Below are 18,100 nucleotides of genomic sequence, written 5' to 3' on the forward strand. Positions count from 1 at the left end.
CTGAAGTGGCCTAGGCAGTCTCCAGATCTCAACCCCATAGAAAATCTGTGGAGGGAGTTGAAAGTCCATGTTGCCCAACGACAGCCCCAAAACATCACTGCTCTTCCAATCTGATGTCTGACAAAAGACATTCCTAGTTCTTGCAAAGCATGCAAATTCCATTGGATCTCACTACAAATTGGAGAGGGGGTGAGCGGTATTGTGTTTACTTTAAAAAAGGGAATTGCAGACAAGCAATTAATGACACCTGAGCTGAGGTTTCATGTCACCACCAATCAAAACTAGATTTAAATGATCACATGGTCCAATGTCAGGCATGCTTCCTTTTTTTAACCATTTCTTAATATAGCAGATGAAATTGCTTTGGCTACATTTGAGATAATTGTAGCATTGGCACCCAGAACTATGACTGGTTCTTATTACATCTTCCAGCAAAAGCCGTGGAAATAGACTTTTTTAATCGCATTGTATTTCAGTGGTGCCAAATGTAATGGATTATGGTAGCCCTGCATGATTGATTAGTTTCACACTTGAGAGTCCACCTCTGCAGATGTTTTCACAGGGATGGGACTTTAATAATGGAAAATGGCAATTGAATGTATAAACTACTAACTTTGCTGTAGCTTATCTAGTGCTGCCTTAGTTCCTTCCTGCACTTGCAGGGATCAGATGTGTTAAAACAAAGCCCTGGGGAATCCCGGTCGACACTGAATGGTAGTTTTGTCTTAGGTGCATCAGGGATTTCAGCTCTAAGCTGAAATCAAACAGGAGCCACATTACAACTCGCTTTGATGCGATCGCTTCCAGCTGTGGCTGGCACATCAGTGATGTACGACTTGTGTGTCTAACTGCAAGGACCTCAGGGTGGCCGTATTTCTGCGATTTTACAAGCTTAGTTCAACGCAAATCGAGAGAAACAATAAAATTAAATTTAAAAAAATGTTTTTCTTTTAAACAGCCATATAATAGGAAGGCAGGGAATTAAGTTGAAATGGAGGAAAGTAAACTACTGTGGAGCACGGCAGTTGCCTATTGTTTAAGCCTTTAAATAGTATGACCACCCAAGACCCAACACCATATGTCTAAACATCTCACATTAAAGCTGTAAAGTACAAGTAAAATTGAAGGGAGCCACAATAGAGGAAGATATTGCTAGTTTGCCATATTGTTGAAGGATTAAGAAAAAAAGCTATAAAGACGTCAACAAAGGAAACCAATAAATCACTGAAAATGTTGCTTTTTTTCTAAAGTTGTATTTTGAGTTCCGAAATTCAATAAAAGACTTAGAAAACTAATCTGGTCTCCCTGACCTTTTATCTTAAATCTAACTTTTAAAACACAGAATAATTCTTTTGAAAGGGATCATAGACTGATATACTTTGACCATTGATCTTACATTTATACCATATAAGATCTTGTTGTCCAACATGAGCCATTTTCAGGGTCAACATGAATGGCTTTTTACTTTGATATTCATGAGAAAACAACAACATGGCCCTGCTGCAAGCAATTTTGGTCCAATCTCCTCTCTGATATATTCCGACAGTGTGTTGCCTTACCTCTGTCATCGTGCACCCTTTTAGACGTCTTAAATGCTGGCACAATATCTGGTATGGGGGTGAAAAAATACCCAGACTGCCACCGTTTTTACACGTGTCACCTGGAGAGACGTGTCAATTTAGTTGTGCTTCATGCAGTGTGTTATTCCTCCAAGTGCACATTAATTTCCTGTCGGGTTCAACATGTTCGTCACCCTTTGTCAGCGATATTACCACTTTATGCTAGGCTGCTCGAGGACCTTACTGCCACACTGATGGGAAAGTTTTCTCATAAACCGCACACCTGTGGTTTTAAAGACTACACCTTGGGAAGGAACTAAAAAAAACAACAACAAAAAAACGCAGAGTCAGGGGAGGAGTCATGGCTTACAAAATATCTCACTCATCTGTGATTGATAAGTCAGGGGAGGGCCAGGTCATCGAGGACAAAAAAAGTGTTGGAACAAAACAAAGGCCCACTTGATTAAAATGGCACTGAAGATTAATCGAACTCTGTGTACATATTTAGTCAGTGGCATTAATCAGAGTAAAAAATCAGCAGTGATTATGCCGCATTGACTCGGGACTCCTCGGAACAATTGCCAACATTTGCTAGATTATGAGAGAGGTGCTGGCCGCAAGAGCTCTAGTAACTCCAAATGCAAACACACAACTGTTGATCAGTGAGTTATTACTTTACTTGTCCATGCTGAAAAAATGTACACATTATTTTACCAAATGTAAATATATATATATATATATATATATATATATATATATATATATATATATATATATATATATATATATATATATATATATATATATATATATATATATATATAATCATCTTTGCTGTTTCGTTTTTCAAAATTGTGGTACATTGCTAGACAACATTGTAATCCTGCAAATTGGAATATTCAAGAAACTTAATGCATGTGTTTCTAGGGTGAGGAGGAAGCCAGAGTACCCACAGAAAACTGGGAGGAAAATGGTGAGAAAATGCACACTTCACAGTGGAAGGTCTGAGTTGAGTTTCAAAATGTTCGAATTGTTTTACATATGTACAGAACACACCACCCTGTCACTGGGCTACCAGTAGATTATTAATTTCAACCATTTTTTTCAATAACTGCTATTGAACAATGTTGAAAACTTGCCAGTCAAGGGAAACAGCAGCGGTTTCTAATGTCTAATAATAATAAAAATTGTCACTCAATTGTAATCCAACACCTTTCAAGGCATGTTGCTGTTTGACAACAGGGGAACTAATAAAAAGGTATCACTTTAGCACATCCTGTAATTAAACTCATGAATATATATTGTTTTATCAGTTTTTTTTCTACATCATACATTTTCACCTTTTACAACTCATCAACACCCTCACAAGCAACTCTATTCAATCGAGCCTTACCAGGAGAAAAAGAGCTGACTTATCTGTTCACAGCACCACCACATTGGACTGCGCAGACTCACTTCAAATTGAAGTGTGGTCAATCTTTTGATCAACATTCTATGGATTTATTCAGTTCTTTTTCTTTTTTTAATCATTGTTATTTGACTTAACATTAGACTCACAACCAGTTTAAATCCTTCCCATTTATTACAATGCGAGACATAGTTAAGATAAGCACTAATTGGGGTCAATTATTGAGGGCTAAATTCCTCAGTCTTTACAATAACAAATAGAAGGACAAGACCTATTGGTTAAATATCCACAGCAAAATTGACCAAGTTGTGTTTGATGATCCTAATTCATCCATTTAAATAGTAAAATAGGGGTCAATGGTTAAATATTATATTCTGTTGGTTAGAATGGTAGACCGAAAGATGTCCGGACATAGCTTTTTGTTTTTTTTCTTTTCAATTTCAATAGCAATTTTTGAAAATAGGTGGTTGTTTCTGTCTTCATTCTAGTGTGTCATTTTCTACCTTAATAAGAATGGAAATGCATCTGACCAAGGACACACATCATCTTAAAATGACTCCTAAGAACAGGGGTAAAATAGGATTATTCTCTACATGATTAGTAAAAGCAATATGTCCTGTATTTAGAACGGTCACAGAATCCCGATGAAGATGGTGAAGTGGACAACTGCAAACCCACAAAGAAATGTGATGAAGAAAATGGATGGTTTAGGGAAGCCAATGGACAGGCTATTGCAGAAATGGAATGTCATTGTATTTCACCTTCATTAGTCAGACTCACCACGGGTTCTCACCTGATCTTAGTTAGTTAGGTGGCCATCGCAGCTGCTGTCTTGCATAATGACAAAGTGCAGTAAATGGTAAAAGGCACGGGGTGACGGCTGCTTTGCCAGGGATTGGCTTTTGTGTAATATCAGCCTGCAGCACTTGTTTATCTTCCAGCCATCTCCTCACTGTAGCAGAGGGAAGAAACGTAACCAATCTAAAACTTTATATTTGTTACAAGAACTTTTGTATAAGAGCCCCATCTTAGAGATTGTAGGATATTTGTAATGATTAGGTGTACCTTTTCCTCATGGCGTTGCTCGATATTTATTTTTTATTTTTTTGCTTTTAACTCGTTTAATGCAGGGAATCTTAGTGTAGTGCATAATACAGTATGAATAACTTACTACAACTATTCATGTGGTCCAAGTAGTTCACTCGGCTGACTTCAGTGCGGGCATGCGCAGGCTCGATTCCCACTAGTGGCGGTATAATTGTGAGTCCGAATGGTCATCTGTCTCGCTCTGTTCCCTACGACTGACTGGCAACCAGTTTAGGGTGTAGTCTGCCTTTCGCACAGTCAGCTGGGATAGGCCTTAGCAACCCCCGCAGCCCTTATGAGGATGCGTGGTAGAGAAGAAGAATGAATGAACTATTCATAATCTCATTCCTCCCATTCTTCTGCAGTTTTACCTCCAGGTTTAACACTCGCGCCTGACACACAACCTTGTCAGTTTCTTTCTACAGCATTAGCTGTTCTTCCGATTCAGTTCAACATTCACGTGTAGACTCACCTATGAACCAACTGAATGCCTTTCATTGGACAACCAATAAAAATGCAAATATAAAAGGGGGGCGTTCAAAGGACCAAATGATTGAATTGGCATTCCATAAATAATAATAATTATAAGAAAACAGGTTTTAAATCATTCGAGTGAATATGGTTTTGTCAAGAAACTTTTTGTTACGATCATGGATAGTTTTTATGGCTGTCGTTTATTGCTGCAGCTGTTGTTTTCCATGTCAGTTGTTTTAAAGTGTGAAGATTTCCCTTAACTGGAAACTGTGACAGTGGAATGATTCATAATCCCTGTGAATAATCTGTGAAATACACAATTTCCTTCTGCTCAAATCTGCTCAATGACTGACACACATTCCCTTGTTTGAGATTATCTACAGTGTAGACCTCCTAACCTTAACCCATGACTGCATGACATGATTGTTTGAGTTCTAAAAACTGGCCACAACCTGAATCGGCTTCTTTACGTCACATTTGTGCTTCTCTCATTGGTTCTTTCAGATTTTTTTGGTGCTAGTTTGCCCCACCTCAAGTATCGGTTTTCAAATACAGCCCAAACCACAGAATTCCAGACTGACTTGCCCTGTATCTAGTACATGGCCAAAGTCAAGATGGCTTGACAGCCTAATGGTTCGTATTCCGTGTGGGTTTTCTATACCCTGATGAGCTCATTTTGTGTTTGGCGGTGAATTGGCGTGAATTGTCGATAATATCTCAAGCGCTCAGCATGTTAACACAATGGATCCAATCCAGTGGGCGATGAATGCATGCTGTTTGTGGCGCGTCAAGAGGCACAGATGCTGCACGTAAGTGTTCCAAATCTGGTGCAACTCAGGGGTCACACAACTCACGGCATTAACAGGGTATAGTTGGACACTTTGGCAGAAGTGTTATGATAGATTGCGGTGTATACGTATTGTTAAAACAGCAGTATTTTGTTTGTGACATCTCAAGCAAAATGTGATACAGGATACAAGCACGGTTAGTGAATTTCTTTTGCAATTTGTTGGATCACAACTATTTTAGAGTGAGTTTTAATCAGATGTGTGAATCACATGCCAGAGGAAATCCTAACATCAAAATTCCAATGGTTTGACTTAAACTCAAATGTTTGGAAATCACGTGAGAATAATTGTATACTTGTCTTTCTTCTTTTTTTGGGGTGATTGACACTGTTTTTGAGTCATTTTATTAAGGTTCATCTGGAGCTTTGGCGACATGAAATATACAATTTCTTGATCGGCAAATAAATAAAAATATTGGAGTCTATAACACATTTGCCCCAGGGTTATATCAAATGTGCCCTTTTTCCAGTACTCCATATTTGAAGACAATTCCTAGATCCAACAGACCTGCTCCCCTCTGAGGCCTGCCCTAGATGAAACAAAGCATACACCTCAATAGGTCTCCATAGGACTGGCCGCTCTAAGGCTGACGCTCAGAAGATTGACAAGTGAGCATTATTTTTCGCTGCAAAGTGGCAGGCAGTCCCTTATGTGATATAGAGGCATGTCAAAGGCTGCTCTCCGGCTATCTCTTTGGATGTAACAACTCTGCTCTTCAAGTGTGCCTTTGAGCATTTAAATGATCAGAATGTGCATTGAGGCCATCTGCCCCCACGCTGTCAAATGTGAACGGATATGTTTCAGCAAGTAAAAAGATGGACATGAACAATACACCTACTCGGCTGACCCATACATGAAAACAAGCATTTCCCCAAAAATCCAGCATTGCTTTTTGAGACAATCCCTTGTCAGTATATCCTCCGTTTGAGCTGGGCAGCGCACATACAGTCAGTCAAAGAGCTAGCCGAAGCTTTTTGTTTTATGAGAAACCAAAGGATACCCAGCCTGGCTCCTTAGATATTTATTAGATTTTTACTCATTGATTAAATTATATCAAGATTATATTTGATAAAATAGGAATAAATATCTAATAAATGGTTCCTTTTAGTCAATACTTAGTATTGAGTATTTTCACACATTTTCCAACAAGGGCTGCAGGGGCATTTCCCAGCTAACTAGTGTAGGGGGACACCGAGGATAGGTGGCCAGCCAATCGCAGGGTACAAGGAGACAAACAACCATTCATGCTCGCGCTCATACCTAGTGGCAATTTAGAGTGTTAACCAGCCTACCTTGCATGTTTTGGGAATGTCGGAGGAAACCGGAGTACCCAGGGAAAACCCAAGCAAACCCAGTAAGAACATGCAAACTCCACACAGTGAGGAACTGTGAGCTGTTATTTGTGGCAATACGTATATATTCACTTTCCGGTTCCTATAGCAGGTGTCACATTTTAGAATAAGGCATTTTCAAGTGGTAGTAATAGTGTATGTATATTAGATGCAGCACTGCCAGGAACTGCTGGGGTTACTATTTTTTTTTGTCTAAGATGTTTAGGAATACTATTAATAAACTTGGCCTGTGAACCATTAAAGTCCTGTTTTCTGTCAAGTCAGACAGAGAAACAGAAAATGTCTGTTTTGGGAGGAAATACCAAGAGAAAAGTTGATATGCCCACTAGCCACAGTCCAGTTCTGGTCACACTGGATATCATAAATCATCTAGGCGATTTAAACACATGCAGCTTTTATGACAGTCCACCCCTCCCCCTTCCTGTCCAATGAATTATTATAATACATTCATGAAATCTGGAACATGTTTCCGTTTTGGACTCACCAATGTTTAATAAATTTAAAACTGACCCAAAATTACAAAGTGTATTTCAATACCATGTTAAAGCCCTGCCATGTTTATTTATTTCATTTTTTCTTTCTAGATGGCACAGTTAAAATCCTTTATTTTTTCTCCTAAAATGCATCTTAGTATAATTGCAAAATTTTGACTACTAGGAGGTTTCCTACTAACTGAACGTGGGGCAGCAGTACCACAGTCAAATTTTCTCTAAGAATGTTCATCCTGTCACCTGGTTAGGATGTTAAAAAAATGTCACGAAGCAAAATCCCCACACAGAGATGAGAAGGTTTTCTTGGTCAGCAGAATATGTTTGCCTAAGCTGCAAGATGTCAGGAACTGCCTTCCTTGGTCTTTCAAATGCGCTGGAAAAATTGACTTGTTGCTCACAAATAGATTCATCTCCTCGGGAAAATCCAATATCCCCAGGAAATCTCTGGGAATCATCCGTTTCACAGCACGTCCCATGTTCTGAGGTGACTCTGGAGTCCTGAAGCGGGATACATAAGCATTATGATGGCTATGATACACAACATTGACATTCTGAAAATGGCCTACTCCTTGGATTTTCACACGAGTGAAAATTGGACAAATCAAATATACTGTATCATGACAGTCATCTAAATCCTTCGAGCCCTTTTCAAATTATTTGGAAATGAGATGCACCGCTAACTTTCAGTTGAAGTGTCTCCACATTTCATGCTGTTGACTTTGACCCTGCTGCAAGTGTCTTGTGGGACATTTTGAGTTTCCTCCAGTGGAAAATTTGAATTTTGAGGTTGACCTGACATCTCTTGTAATGTTTGGTAAGTTAATTCCACCCTCGATAATAAAATTCTTGTTTGCTGGAATAGAATAAATAGGGAATACAATTCTCTTGTAAATGAAGAAAAGAAGAAGAAAATGTAGGTTCAACATCCTCTTGGCACAAACTGAATATAGATGAAGAAAGAACTAAGAATCCCAACATATTTCCAAGGATCCTTTCAATCACTGGCTTGCAAAATAGAAACCCTTTTCACATGTAGCTCACAAACAAAGCAAGGTCTGATATGACTAATCTCCTAGTTCTCTTTAAATCAGATGAGATGTGATCTAGAATGAAAGTCAAAAGCCTCTAGATCAGTTTACGTGTTGGATTTTCTTTCTCATATACCAAATAAAGGAAATATATTACCCAAGGCAACGTAAGTAGTGTTTTCCACCCTCAAAAAAATAGTTTTTACATTCATTTTGATTTTTCTGATAAAAGGGTAGGTGTCCTGACCCGCATAATCTATCCATCCATTTTCAACACGGCTTTTCTTCTCAGGCTCACGAGTTGCCTTTAGCCTATCCCAGCTGACCTTGAGTAAATGACTAACTTTATCCTAAATTGGTTGCCAAGAGTTCTAGGACACACACTCGGGCAGACACGCATTTACACCCGAAATCACACCGCCACTGAGTTTATGGTGTTTTAGGAAATATTTAGCAGTGAAGGGATAACACATTTACTCAGAAGTTAACCAGACTCTCTATGCTCTATTGAGAAGGTTAATGGCTAAAATTCTGATTTGTTACATTAGTGGGTTTTTTGTGTTGTTTTTAAGTAAGCCAAAGAACACCAGAATCCTCTAATACTACCAGTAAGGACCAGTTTGTTTATACACACAGTAAAAACAAAGTTGACTCAAGAAGAAAAAAAATGTACCACACTGAGAAAATGAAGTTTGAAAAGTTGCACAGCCCCAAATCCATAAAAAAGGTTTTGCCAGGCATTATTAGACACTTCCAAAGCTGCTGATTTTCCTTGTTATAAGAAGATCAAAGACATCAAACTCATTAACCATGTGCTCGAGTGTACTTTACCTGGATGAAAGGCTGGATGATTAAGGCATTACCCTTGTTTTATGCCAACAGTGAAAGGCTATGAAGTGCATTGTGAAAACGTTGGGTTTTCAAATTTACTGGTCAGACTTCAACAAAGAAGGCAGTACACTAACAGTAACATTTGTTCAATACCGTGATACAAATTGTATGTACGTACATACTATAACACAGTATATATACATAATCAGTGTTGAGGTTTACTTTGCTATGCATGTTAAAACTTGAAAACTGTATTTCATCACAAAGCCACAAAGAAATGTTACCCTCAAAAATGGAAATGTTCCTGTAGTGTTTTTCCCATCTGTTGACTGTTGGCAGCAATAACATTTCTGACTGTTGGCAGACAAAAATTGTTTTTATACCAAAGCTAAGCCATTGTGCTTTCAAATGTGATGAAATTTAAGTCACTTTTGAAAGATGGTAACCTAATTTATCTGACTCAGATTTCTGAAGCCTCACTGACTTTAATCAAACAAAATGTGTATTTTCCACTGAATTAGAGTTCTGGAGAAAGTCTTAACAATGAAATCACAGTGGTGTGGCTAACGTTCCACTTTCCAGCATAAACTATCGGAATCATTTGTGGCACAGTCATACCATCCCATCATAATGACGCTGGAGTAAGACTTCATTTACTGATTGTTAGAAAATATCTGCAACACAATCTTCCCTTGTCCTTTCCAAAGGTTTTACGTAATTCATTAGGGTGAATTATATTTGTGTATGTTTTTGAAAAAATGATTACGGGTAGGGGTGGCCCAGCGGATGAGTGGTTAGCATGTCAGCCTTACAGTGGGAAACCTGGGTTCAAATCCAGGTTGCATATTCTCCCTGGGCCTGCGTGGGTACTCCGGTTTCCTTCCACATTCCAAAGACATGCATGGTAGGCTAATTAGACACTCTTAATTGCCCCTAGGTATAGGTATGATTGTGGGCGTGAAAGGTTGTTTGTCTCTTTGTGCCCTGCAATTGGCTGGCCACCATTTCAGGGTGTCCCCTGCCCTGGCCCAAAGTCAGCTGGGATAGGCTCCAGCACCCCCTGCTACCCTAGTGTGAATAAAGCAGTTGAGAAAATGAGATGAGATGAGATTACGGGTAGATATACTACATGCACTAGTGGATTTCCTATTATTGAAATCCACTAATATTTTCAACGTATTGAAATTTTAAAAAAAAAAGATATTATAGACGAGAAGATGTCAATGTCTGTGACATGTTTAGACTGTCACACTAACCAAGCTGTTATACAGGACAGTGTGTACGCTTGCCAACTTAGCTAAAGCAGACATGCAGAGAAAGAAAAAATATTGCATAGTCACATGCTGCGCTGTGACCAAAAGACATTATGGATAATATTCGGGGAGGAGGAGCACATTAGGCGGCTCTCGGTCTTTACCATCTGTATCGCGCTTCTTGAGTGTGGCATGACGGTCATAAAAAGCAACAAAGAGAAAAAGAATAGACAGCAATTTACATCAGTGTGTCTTTTTCTCCTGGTGGCTTTGCATGTGCAGCATCAATCCATTCACAGTAGGAAAATATTACACAGTTAACACATGCAGAGGCGAAGGAACAAATATGCTCAGTATAAATTCAACTGGTTGCTAATGGACCCATGTTTCTTTAGCTCTTTAACAGTTTATTATTTCCTTTGATATTCTCTGTTTCCTCTCCATTTCACACGTACAGATGATATTCTGCCTCTGTGTGTGTCATATGTCAAAGTCCTAGATCCATGTTCTTCTACCACTTACACAAAAGGCAAACACAGTGGAGGTAGTATGTGTTGCTGATTGTCAGCAAAGACCATTTATCATCTGTCAAGTTTTTGTCATATGAATTGTAAATAGGGCATGTGAATTATGGTTGTTTCTGTCTACAAGTGGGAATCTCATATATAAACCTGCATGGGCTTTTGACAAAATCATTTTTACAGAATCAGTTTATCATAGCCATGATAAACAATGTCTATAATGCATGAGCGGAAAAATAGCTTGGCTATTTGGATGCAGACAAATTTGAATTGAATACTATACCTTAAGGAGATAAATTGGAAGCATATAAGTTATGATTTTCAGGTGATGGCAGAAAACCTGACATGAATAATATTGCTTAATTTCTCAATTATTCCCGTGAGCATTTTGTGTTAGAGTTGGTTGGTTTTGTTATGCCTTTTTTTCCCTGGGTGTCCTGTCCAAGTGATTGCCCATTGTGTTCAACTGTCGTTTCTCCGCCCCTGGTGTATGCCCTGCTTGCTCCCTCTTGGGTTAACCAGGTGTTCCTAATTGTCTCGTTAACACATGTCTGTCAATTTGAACCAGTTGTGTTTGTCAGTTCTTTGTTGGATTGTTTGCTTAATGCCATGTTGCTTTGCTGCCTTCCATGATCCACGGTTGAGATTTTATTTCCTGTGATCCATTTTCCCCACGTCCTCTCTGTCAGGTTTGAGTTTATTATTTGACACCGAGGTTTAGTTATTTTGTAGAGATCCTGCCTCAGTTATTAAAGTTTTGTTTGAGCATTCCACGCCACGACGTTGACAAAGACGTGACATTCTGATTCTGTAATTAAAATTATTGTTGTTTTTTTAAGACTGAGATGGCAATTTGCTTTATTACATGGGCAGAATTTGAACAAATTATGATCATGAAATAATGTTAATTACGTTTTGTGTTTTCCCAAACTAATAAGTATCTAGTGTTACATTTTGTTACATGATGAATTCTATTTAATTGTTTTTCAGGGAGCAACTATGTTTAAAAATGGTAAAATATTTTCTTGGCTGACATCCATTTAACCAGGATGGATTCAATTACCATTCAGTGTCAGTGTGAATGTGACAGTCCAAAGGTTGTTTATAACTGGCAACCATTGCACATTATCATCAGCCTTTCATTAAAAGTCAGATAGGTTGTTCTCACAACCTATTTTTGTTTTAAGTTGACCTCCCTTTCATTCATCTTCTGTACTGTGCATCCATCTTAGGGTTGCGGGGGTTGCCGGAGTCTATCCCTGCTGACTTCGGGTGAAAGGCAGACTACACCCTTGAATGGTCACCAATCAGCCAATAGGAAACACAGAGACAAACGACCGTCCACACTCCCAATCATCTCGCCACCAGAGAATCAAGCCCAAGCCTGCCCGCACTGAAGTCAGGTGAGTGAACTGCTAAATCAGGCACCTTGGCTTCACTTATATCGTGATATTCTGCCTTCAAGCCAAGTATAATAAGTATAATCATTTAAATGTCACCTCATTCACCAAATCACACAATGGCTCATCCATTATTTTGTATAGTTAAAACTGCTTACACTATAAAGTCACAAATGTGGTTGATGATAAAGAATAGGAATTTGCAGTTGTCAAATTTTATTAATGCCTCATGTCAAGTAAACGCAAGAAAGTCCACTCTACTAGAAATGTGTATGTATGAGGCATGTTATCATGGTCTGATGTTAAATTATGAAATCCATTAGGGTCACCATTGTGATGCTTGTCACTCAACTCAAAGTAAAGTGTATAGTTCTACAGAGTGACAGGAACTTCTTTGTTAGAAACACACTAGTCTCTTAGAAGAAACTACATTCACTCTGGTGATCAATACATGGCTACAAGAGCATTTTTCTTCCCTTTTTCAAATTTACACATGTTATAATTTCAGGCTGCTTATGCAATTCTAAATGTAGAGCACTGAACTTTTCAGTTATGCTGATAATTTCTGCGGCATCCCCAAATAAGGTCACGTACTAAAGGAATTAAACTATGTTATGGACTGCATTATTCATGAATCTTTTTAATTGATTGAATCAAACTATCCATGTTAAGACTCCTGGAACGAGGGGGACGCCAGACCAGAAACACACTGGCACGATGGTACTAATGATTTGTGAAAGCCTTTACTCAAATGAGACATGACTGATGAAGTCGATTGCAGTGGGCTAATTAGTTTTATCTTATGCACAATACCATGATGCCAAAAGAAGGTGCTCAAACACTGTCTCATATGAAAGTAGTAAATAAGGCTCTGTTAGTTCTTCTGTCGTCATAGAAATAATATTGTAGTGGTACAAATGGTGACTAAGATCTTTGCACATGAGAAAGTTATGGATGGTCTTGTTTAAAATGGATGTAGTACATTTCTGTTTAATGTTTTTATGGATTTTATAGACAGTCAAATATATTTAGGGCAGTGCCAGTGAGGGAGTAGTTAGCCAATCGGCCTGATAGTTCTGGGGTTGAGGGTTTGATCCCAGGTGGGTCCTCACTGAAGTTTTCATGTTCCCACCTAGGCTTGTACGGGTTTTCTCCGAGATACTCCAGTCCCCCCATCACACTCTAGATTGCCCCTAGGTATGAGTGTGAGCATGAAAGGTTGTCTGTCTCCTCATGCCTTGCTATTGGGGTGCCTGAAGTCAGTTGGGATAGGCTCCAGCACCCCCACAACCCTTGTGAGGATAAGTGGTTCAGAAAATGAATGAATGAATAATTAGTGTGAAAAGGTTTGTTTTGTTAACTTCTGCTTATGTCATCACAAAGGAAAACGGAAGATAAACAAGTTATTAAGCAGAGGTCAAAATGGATTTACATGACGAAAGTCTTGTTTGGTTTACAAGTTCGTTGTGGGATGTCAACCACCAACCTGGGAAGTTGGGTTGCCTGATTGCTTATTTTTGAGCTTACATTTGTCAGTGCATGGTTAGCTTTTATATATAGGAACCAAAGCACGGATGGAGTGGTTATGTGGATACCCATCATGCAATCAAAGGGGTTTCACCAGACTCCTCTCTGTAAACATTGGCATCCGTCGGTAAACCACACAGTGATCAAGTCGACGCCATGGTTTCTTTTTGCCGACTTTCAACTTCTGCCAATGTTTTCAAAATGATCAAGAGAAACATGTTGTATTCTTTTCCTATCTTTATATATTTCTCAGTCAATCACTGAAATTGTCCCACAACACTAAGATGATCAACTCTTCATTTTTGATGTAAAATACTGTATGAGTAATTTGTATTTATTCAGTGACAGTTCTGCATCCGTAGTGGCTTGTCTGAGAACATGAGTATTGGCGTTTTCATTTTTTTCTTCCCTGAAGCAGTGAGTGCCGGATAATCCTGGCTCATAATCCACCTTGAAATATTAATGCTGTATTTAAAACCCAGACGAAATATATCTCGTCAATAAATACTGAGCTGCTTAGTAGTGTGTATCTAGGGTTTGGTTCCATGACTTGCGTCATGACCTCCTCTGATTCCAATTTATCAAAATCCATCCAAAATTCATAATATATAATTATATTTTATACAGGGGGCTCTAGATCCCATTGCTTAAGATGTGCACAAAGATCAACGCTGACCTCTTTTTCAGAAAACACTTATGAGCACAAAAAGTAACCATACAATAATGTGGTTTTTGACCATATAGGTTATTTTTTTGCCTTATTGTTACTTGTAGAAAAAATAACTACATAATTTCATTTTTAGTTCTCGCCCTAATGAATTACTTAATTCAACAACGATCATAATGCTGTGTGTTTGAGATACATGTTTAAGTGTAATCGCCATTCATTTGGACTCGAGGGTCGTTTTAGGAGGCCTAGGGCTCCATTTTTTTTGTTGAAACACATTCACAGTTCTTCTGTATACCACGCCATCACTTTTATTGTACTACTCAATTTGCCTACTTGTGGTTCTTCACTTCAGAACATGGATAAATAAAAAGACAATCCATAATCCATTGCTGAAGCAATGAATAAAAAGGTGGAGCAGTAGGAAGCGAGTGTTTTTCCACTCTGGAAAAATGTCCCTGAAAAGTGATCATCACTTTGATAAAAACCAACAAACTACAGTATGTGATCAGTTTTCATTTGTGTAGGAACCACTTTCTCATTACAGCAGATGAATACGATATACTGAGACGACCCACTGTAAGAATATCTTTAGAGGATGGTTTGAAATTAACTAAGACATGAAATAGAAAGTGAAATTGATGGCCTTTTGTTGAATTTAGTTGAGTATATTTTTTGTGTGTCCCTGTTTGGTTTTCTCAATTTATTTTGACTCAATTAAATGCAAAATATGCCAATGTCTTATGATTTTACAAAAAATGTTCATCAATTATTTAGTAAGATACTTTACAAACAAAAAATATTTTTCTGCTGAAATGTTTAATTGTAAAGTACAGTCGGTGTAATTTTACCGCATAAACTGGGCCTGCATAACTTATGTTCATGAGCCTAATGCCTTAAACCATTTCAGACCAATACCCCTCTTGGGAGTGCTCACAAGCAGTAGAGTTGACTGATGACTGGCTCCCACAGAACCCACACACATGCAGGTTTTGTGTAAACAGATTTGGTCTATGAACACAGCAGAGATAAACTGCTGGCCACTAATTGTATCTTCTACAAACAAAAATTCAAAATCTAGACATTCAAGATAGTTAAATAGGGGACAGAAGTTAATGTAAAAAAATCTACACTACTTAAATTAGTTTCCTCTAAATACTTACTATTAGCTATTCACATGTAGGTACATATTCTGTTATTTGCCCAAAGGCTTGCTAATTTGCTGTTTTTATAAACCCCAAAGCCTCATCCCAAAGGCGCAGTCACCATTTGAGTGTCCATTATTCATGAACATTCTGCATGTGTTTAGTCTGCTTCTCTATTTGGCATACAACAGCAGAAATGAGGCAATGTGTGTTATGAATTTCCCCTGAAATATCCTGAAAGGCCATCTTCATAAATTATTACCAAATATATTTCAATATGTTTGAAATTAAGTGTTGAAAACATGCAACAACTGATTTTTGTGGGCTCGACCAAATGAGGGATTGGCTTAAATCAGCAAAGACTCAAGTTTCTGGCCTTTCACTCTAACAATACTGTATATGTACTGAAGAGTGTCAGTGTCTATATGGCACAGTTGCAACTTTTGTGCCACATCTGTGGTTGCGAGCCACAACGGGGCACAGGAGGAGTAAAAAAATATAATTGAGCCCTATCTGAGAGGCCTCTGAAAGCAGCTGCTGGACCAGCCATGCATCGTGCAGTACTGGGGCACACAGGGTGTACCAGTTGGCTACAATTCACTTTATGGCCCACTGAATTTCAACAGAGGCAGCAATTGCCGAGGTCCATAGCTGATGGGGCCTGGCTACCAAATAGACTGCCTCGTTTGGCCTTTACACTAAACACTTCATCCAACGAGTCAGGGAGGGTGAGGCATAACGGGCATTGACAGTTAGGCTTCAGCTTTGACAGGCACACCCACAGGCCTGCAAACAATTTTTCCGTTACATACTAATTTTATATACTGTAATGTATTTGATAAAGACATATTTTTTGTTGCGTTGCCCTGTCATTTAGGATTCATCACAATCATCCGTCCGTTCAGGTTCTATAGTTATATTGTCCTGTTCAGGCTATGCCAGGTGACTTTGACTTAGACAATCAATGGTATGATAATGATCTCTGATCAAATTCATGTAATCACTGATGGAACTGGATCTATAATACATTGACTGCCCACAAGTCGGGTGAATAAACCCCTAAACTGTCAACAACTCCACTGTTATGAGATAATAAATACATTCATTGCAGCCATTAAGAATTTCAATAGGCATCTAAACTCCATGCATCCATTTGACTACCTTGCATTTTTTATTGGCCATCATTAATTTAAGCCATTATGTTCAGTATACAAGTTGATAACAATCAAACTTGTTGGCGCCACACAAAATGGAATATATGCCTCAATAAGTTTTGTTGTCCATTAATAGTTGTAGGCATAGGACGACGGCAATGGCCTATTCCTGTACACTCATTAAAAAACAAGTGTGTCGATTTCATTGGGACATCCATGAGAGGTTGGTTACAGATTGCATACATAATTGTTAAACATCAGTTCACTGTGCATTCACCATTTTAACCCCACCATAAAAATGTAGCGCTCACAAGCTTTTGCGATTCATAATGAATTCATAACATGGTCGTAGCCAGTTGTAGCCTGGGGCTTTCAAGGTTTGTAAGACTTTGGTAGGATGTGTTACACAGTATTGTGTGTCCTTGAATGCCCACAAGGGCAATATACTGCTTTTCAGAGTTCATATAGATACAAATGGGAGAGAGAAAAAAACAAAAGCAAAACAATTACCTTCTCTCCAGAAAGTTGTTGCAATTGTTTTTGAGTGACAAGGTTGGCAATTCTTACTATGTTATTATTACCTTTCCGTACAAAACAAGAGTGCTAGAGCAAGACGTGTTGAAGTGTAGGATGGAATGTGTTGTACATAAAGCTAATAATAGACCTACTTAATGGCATCAGCTGCCATCCAAGAGGCAGGGAAAAAATGGTTTATATTATCATTACGCAATGTGGAATGTTATTGGGTTTATGAAATTCAAATATGCATGCTTTCTATTGAATAATCTCTCTACTGGAGCCAAGTAATTGTGTTTATCTAGGCATAACAATTCCACAGTTTTATTATTATTTTTCGACAAATATTAGCCATTAAATCTGTTACTAAGGAAACAGGACAGAAATTGTGACTTCATTGTCAACAACAATACACTTTAATGGGAACTTTTGTTTCAATTTTAGTGACACTGCTGCGTATGAACACTTATTTTGACCCTGTTTTTAACAGTCGTTATTCTTAGTGAGCCGGAATCCTATTATTTATTCATTCATGTGTTTGCTTCTTTTTTTTCATCCAACAAATATAGTAATAACAAATATGCATGTAACTGTAGGAACTACAACAAAGTATAAACAAGGGTAGTGTGGGTGCTAGAGCCTATTACAAAACACTAGTTAATTTACCAAGGAGACTCTGTAAGGGAGGAATACTCCAACTAAACATTAGAACAGGAATCAGAAGGAGATGAAATACCATGGTTTGATAGGGGAGGGTGAGTGTGCTAGCAATATTATTGATGTACAATAAGGAACACATTAAGTCTAAAGACCTTTGAGAATTAGTGTGTTGTTAAGCTA

At 38.3% G+C, this 18,100-nt stretch overlaps 1 protein-coding gene across 5 annotated transcripts in view; it reads left to right on the forward strand.

The window, feature by feature from the left end:
* Nucleotides 1-11,439: 11,439 nt before the first annotated feature.
* Nucleotides 11,440-18,100, forward strand: part of LOC144079403 (uncharacterized) — a 96,936-nt gene continuing 90,275 nt past the window's right edge. For all 5 annotated transcript variants that reach the window (XR_013301511.1, XR_013301512.1, XR_013301513.1 and 2 more), the window contains exons 1-2: nt 11,440-11,540; nt 12,084-12,254. The gene's annotated coding sequence lies outside the window, so the exon portion shown is untranslated. The remainder of the gene's footprint in view (nt 11,541-12,083; nt 12,255-18,100) is intronic.

This window comes from Stigmatopora argus, chromosome 8, assembly GCF_051989625.1.
Source record: "Stigmatopora argus isolate UIUO_Sarg chromosome 8, RoL_Sarg_1.0, whole genome shotgun sequence".
NCBI classification, from domain to species: domain Eukaryota; kingdom Metazoa; phylum Chordata; class Actinopteri; order Syngnathiformes; family Syngnathidae; genus Stigmatopora; species Stigmatopora argus.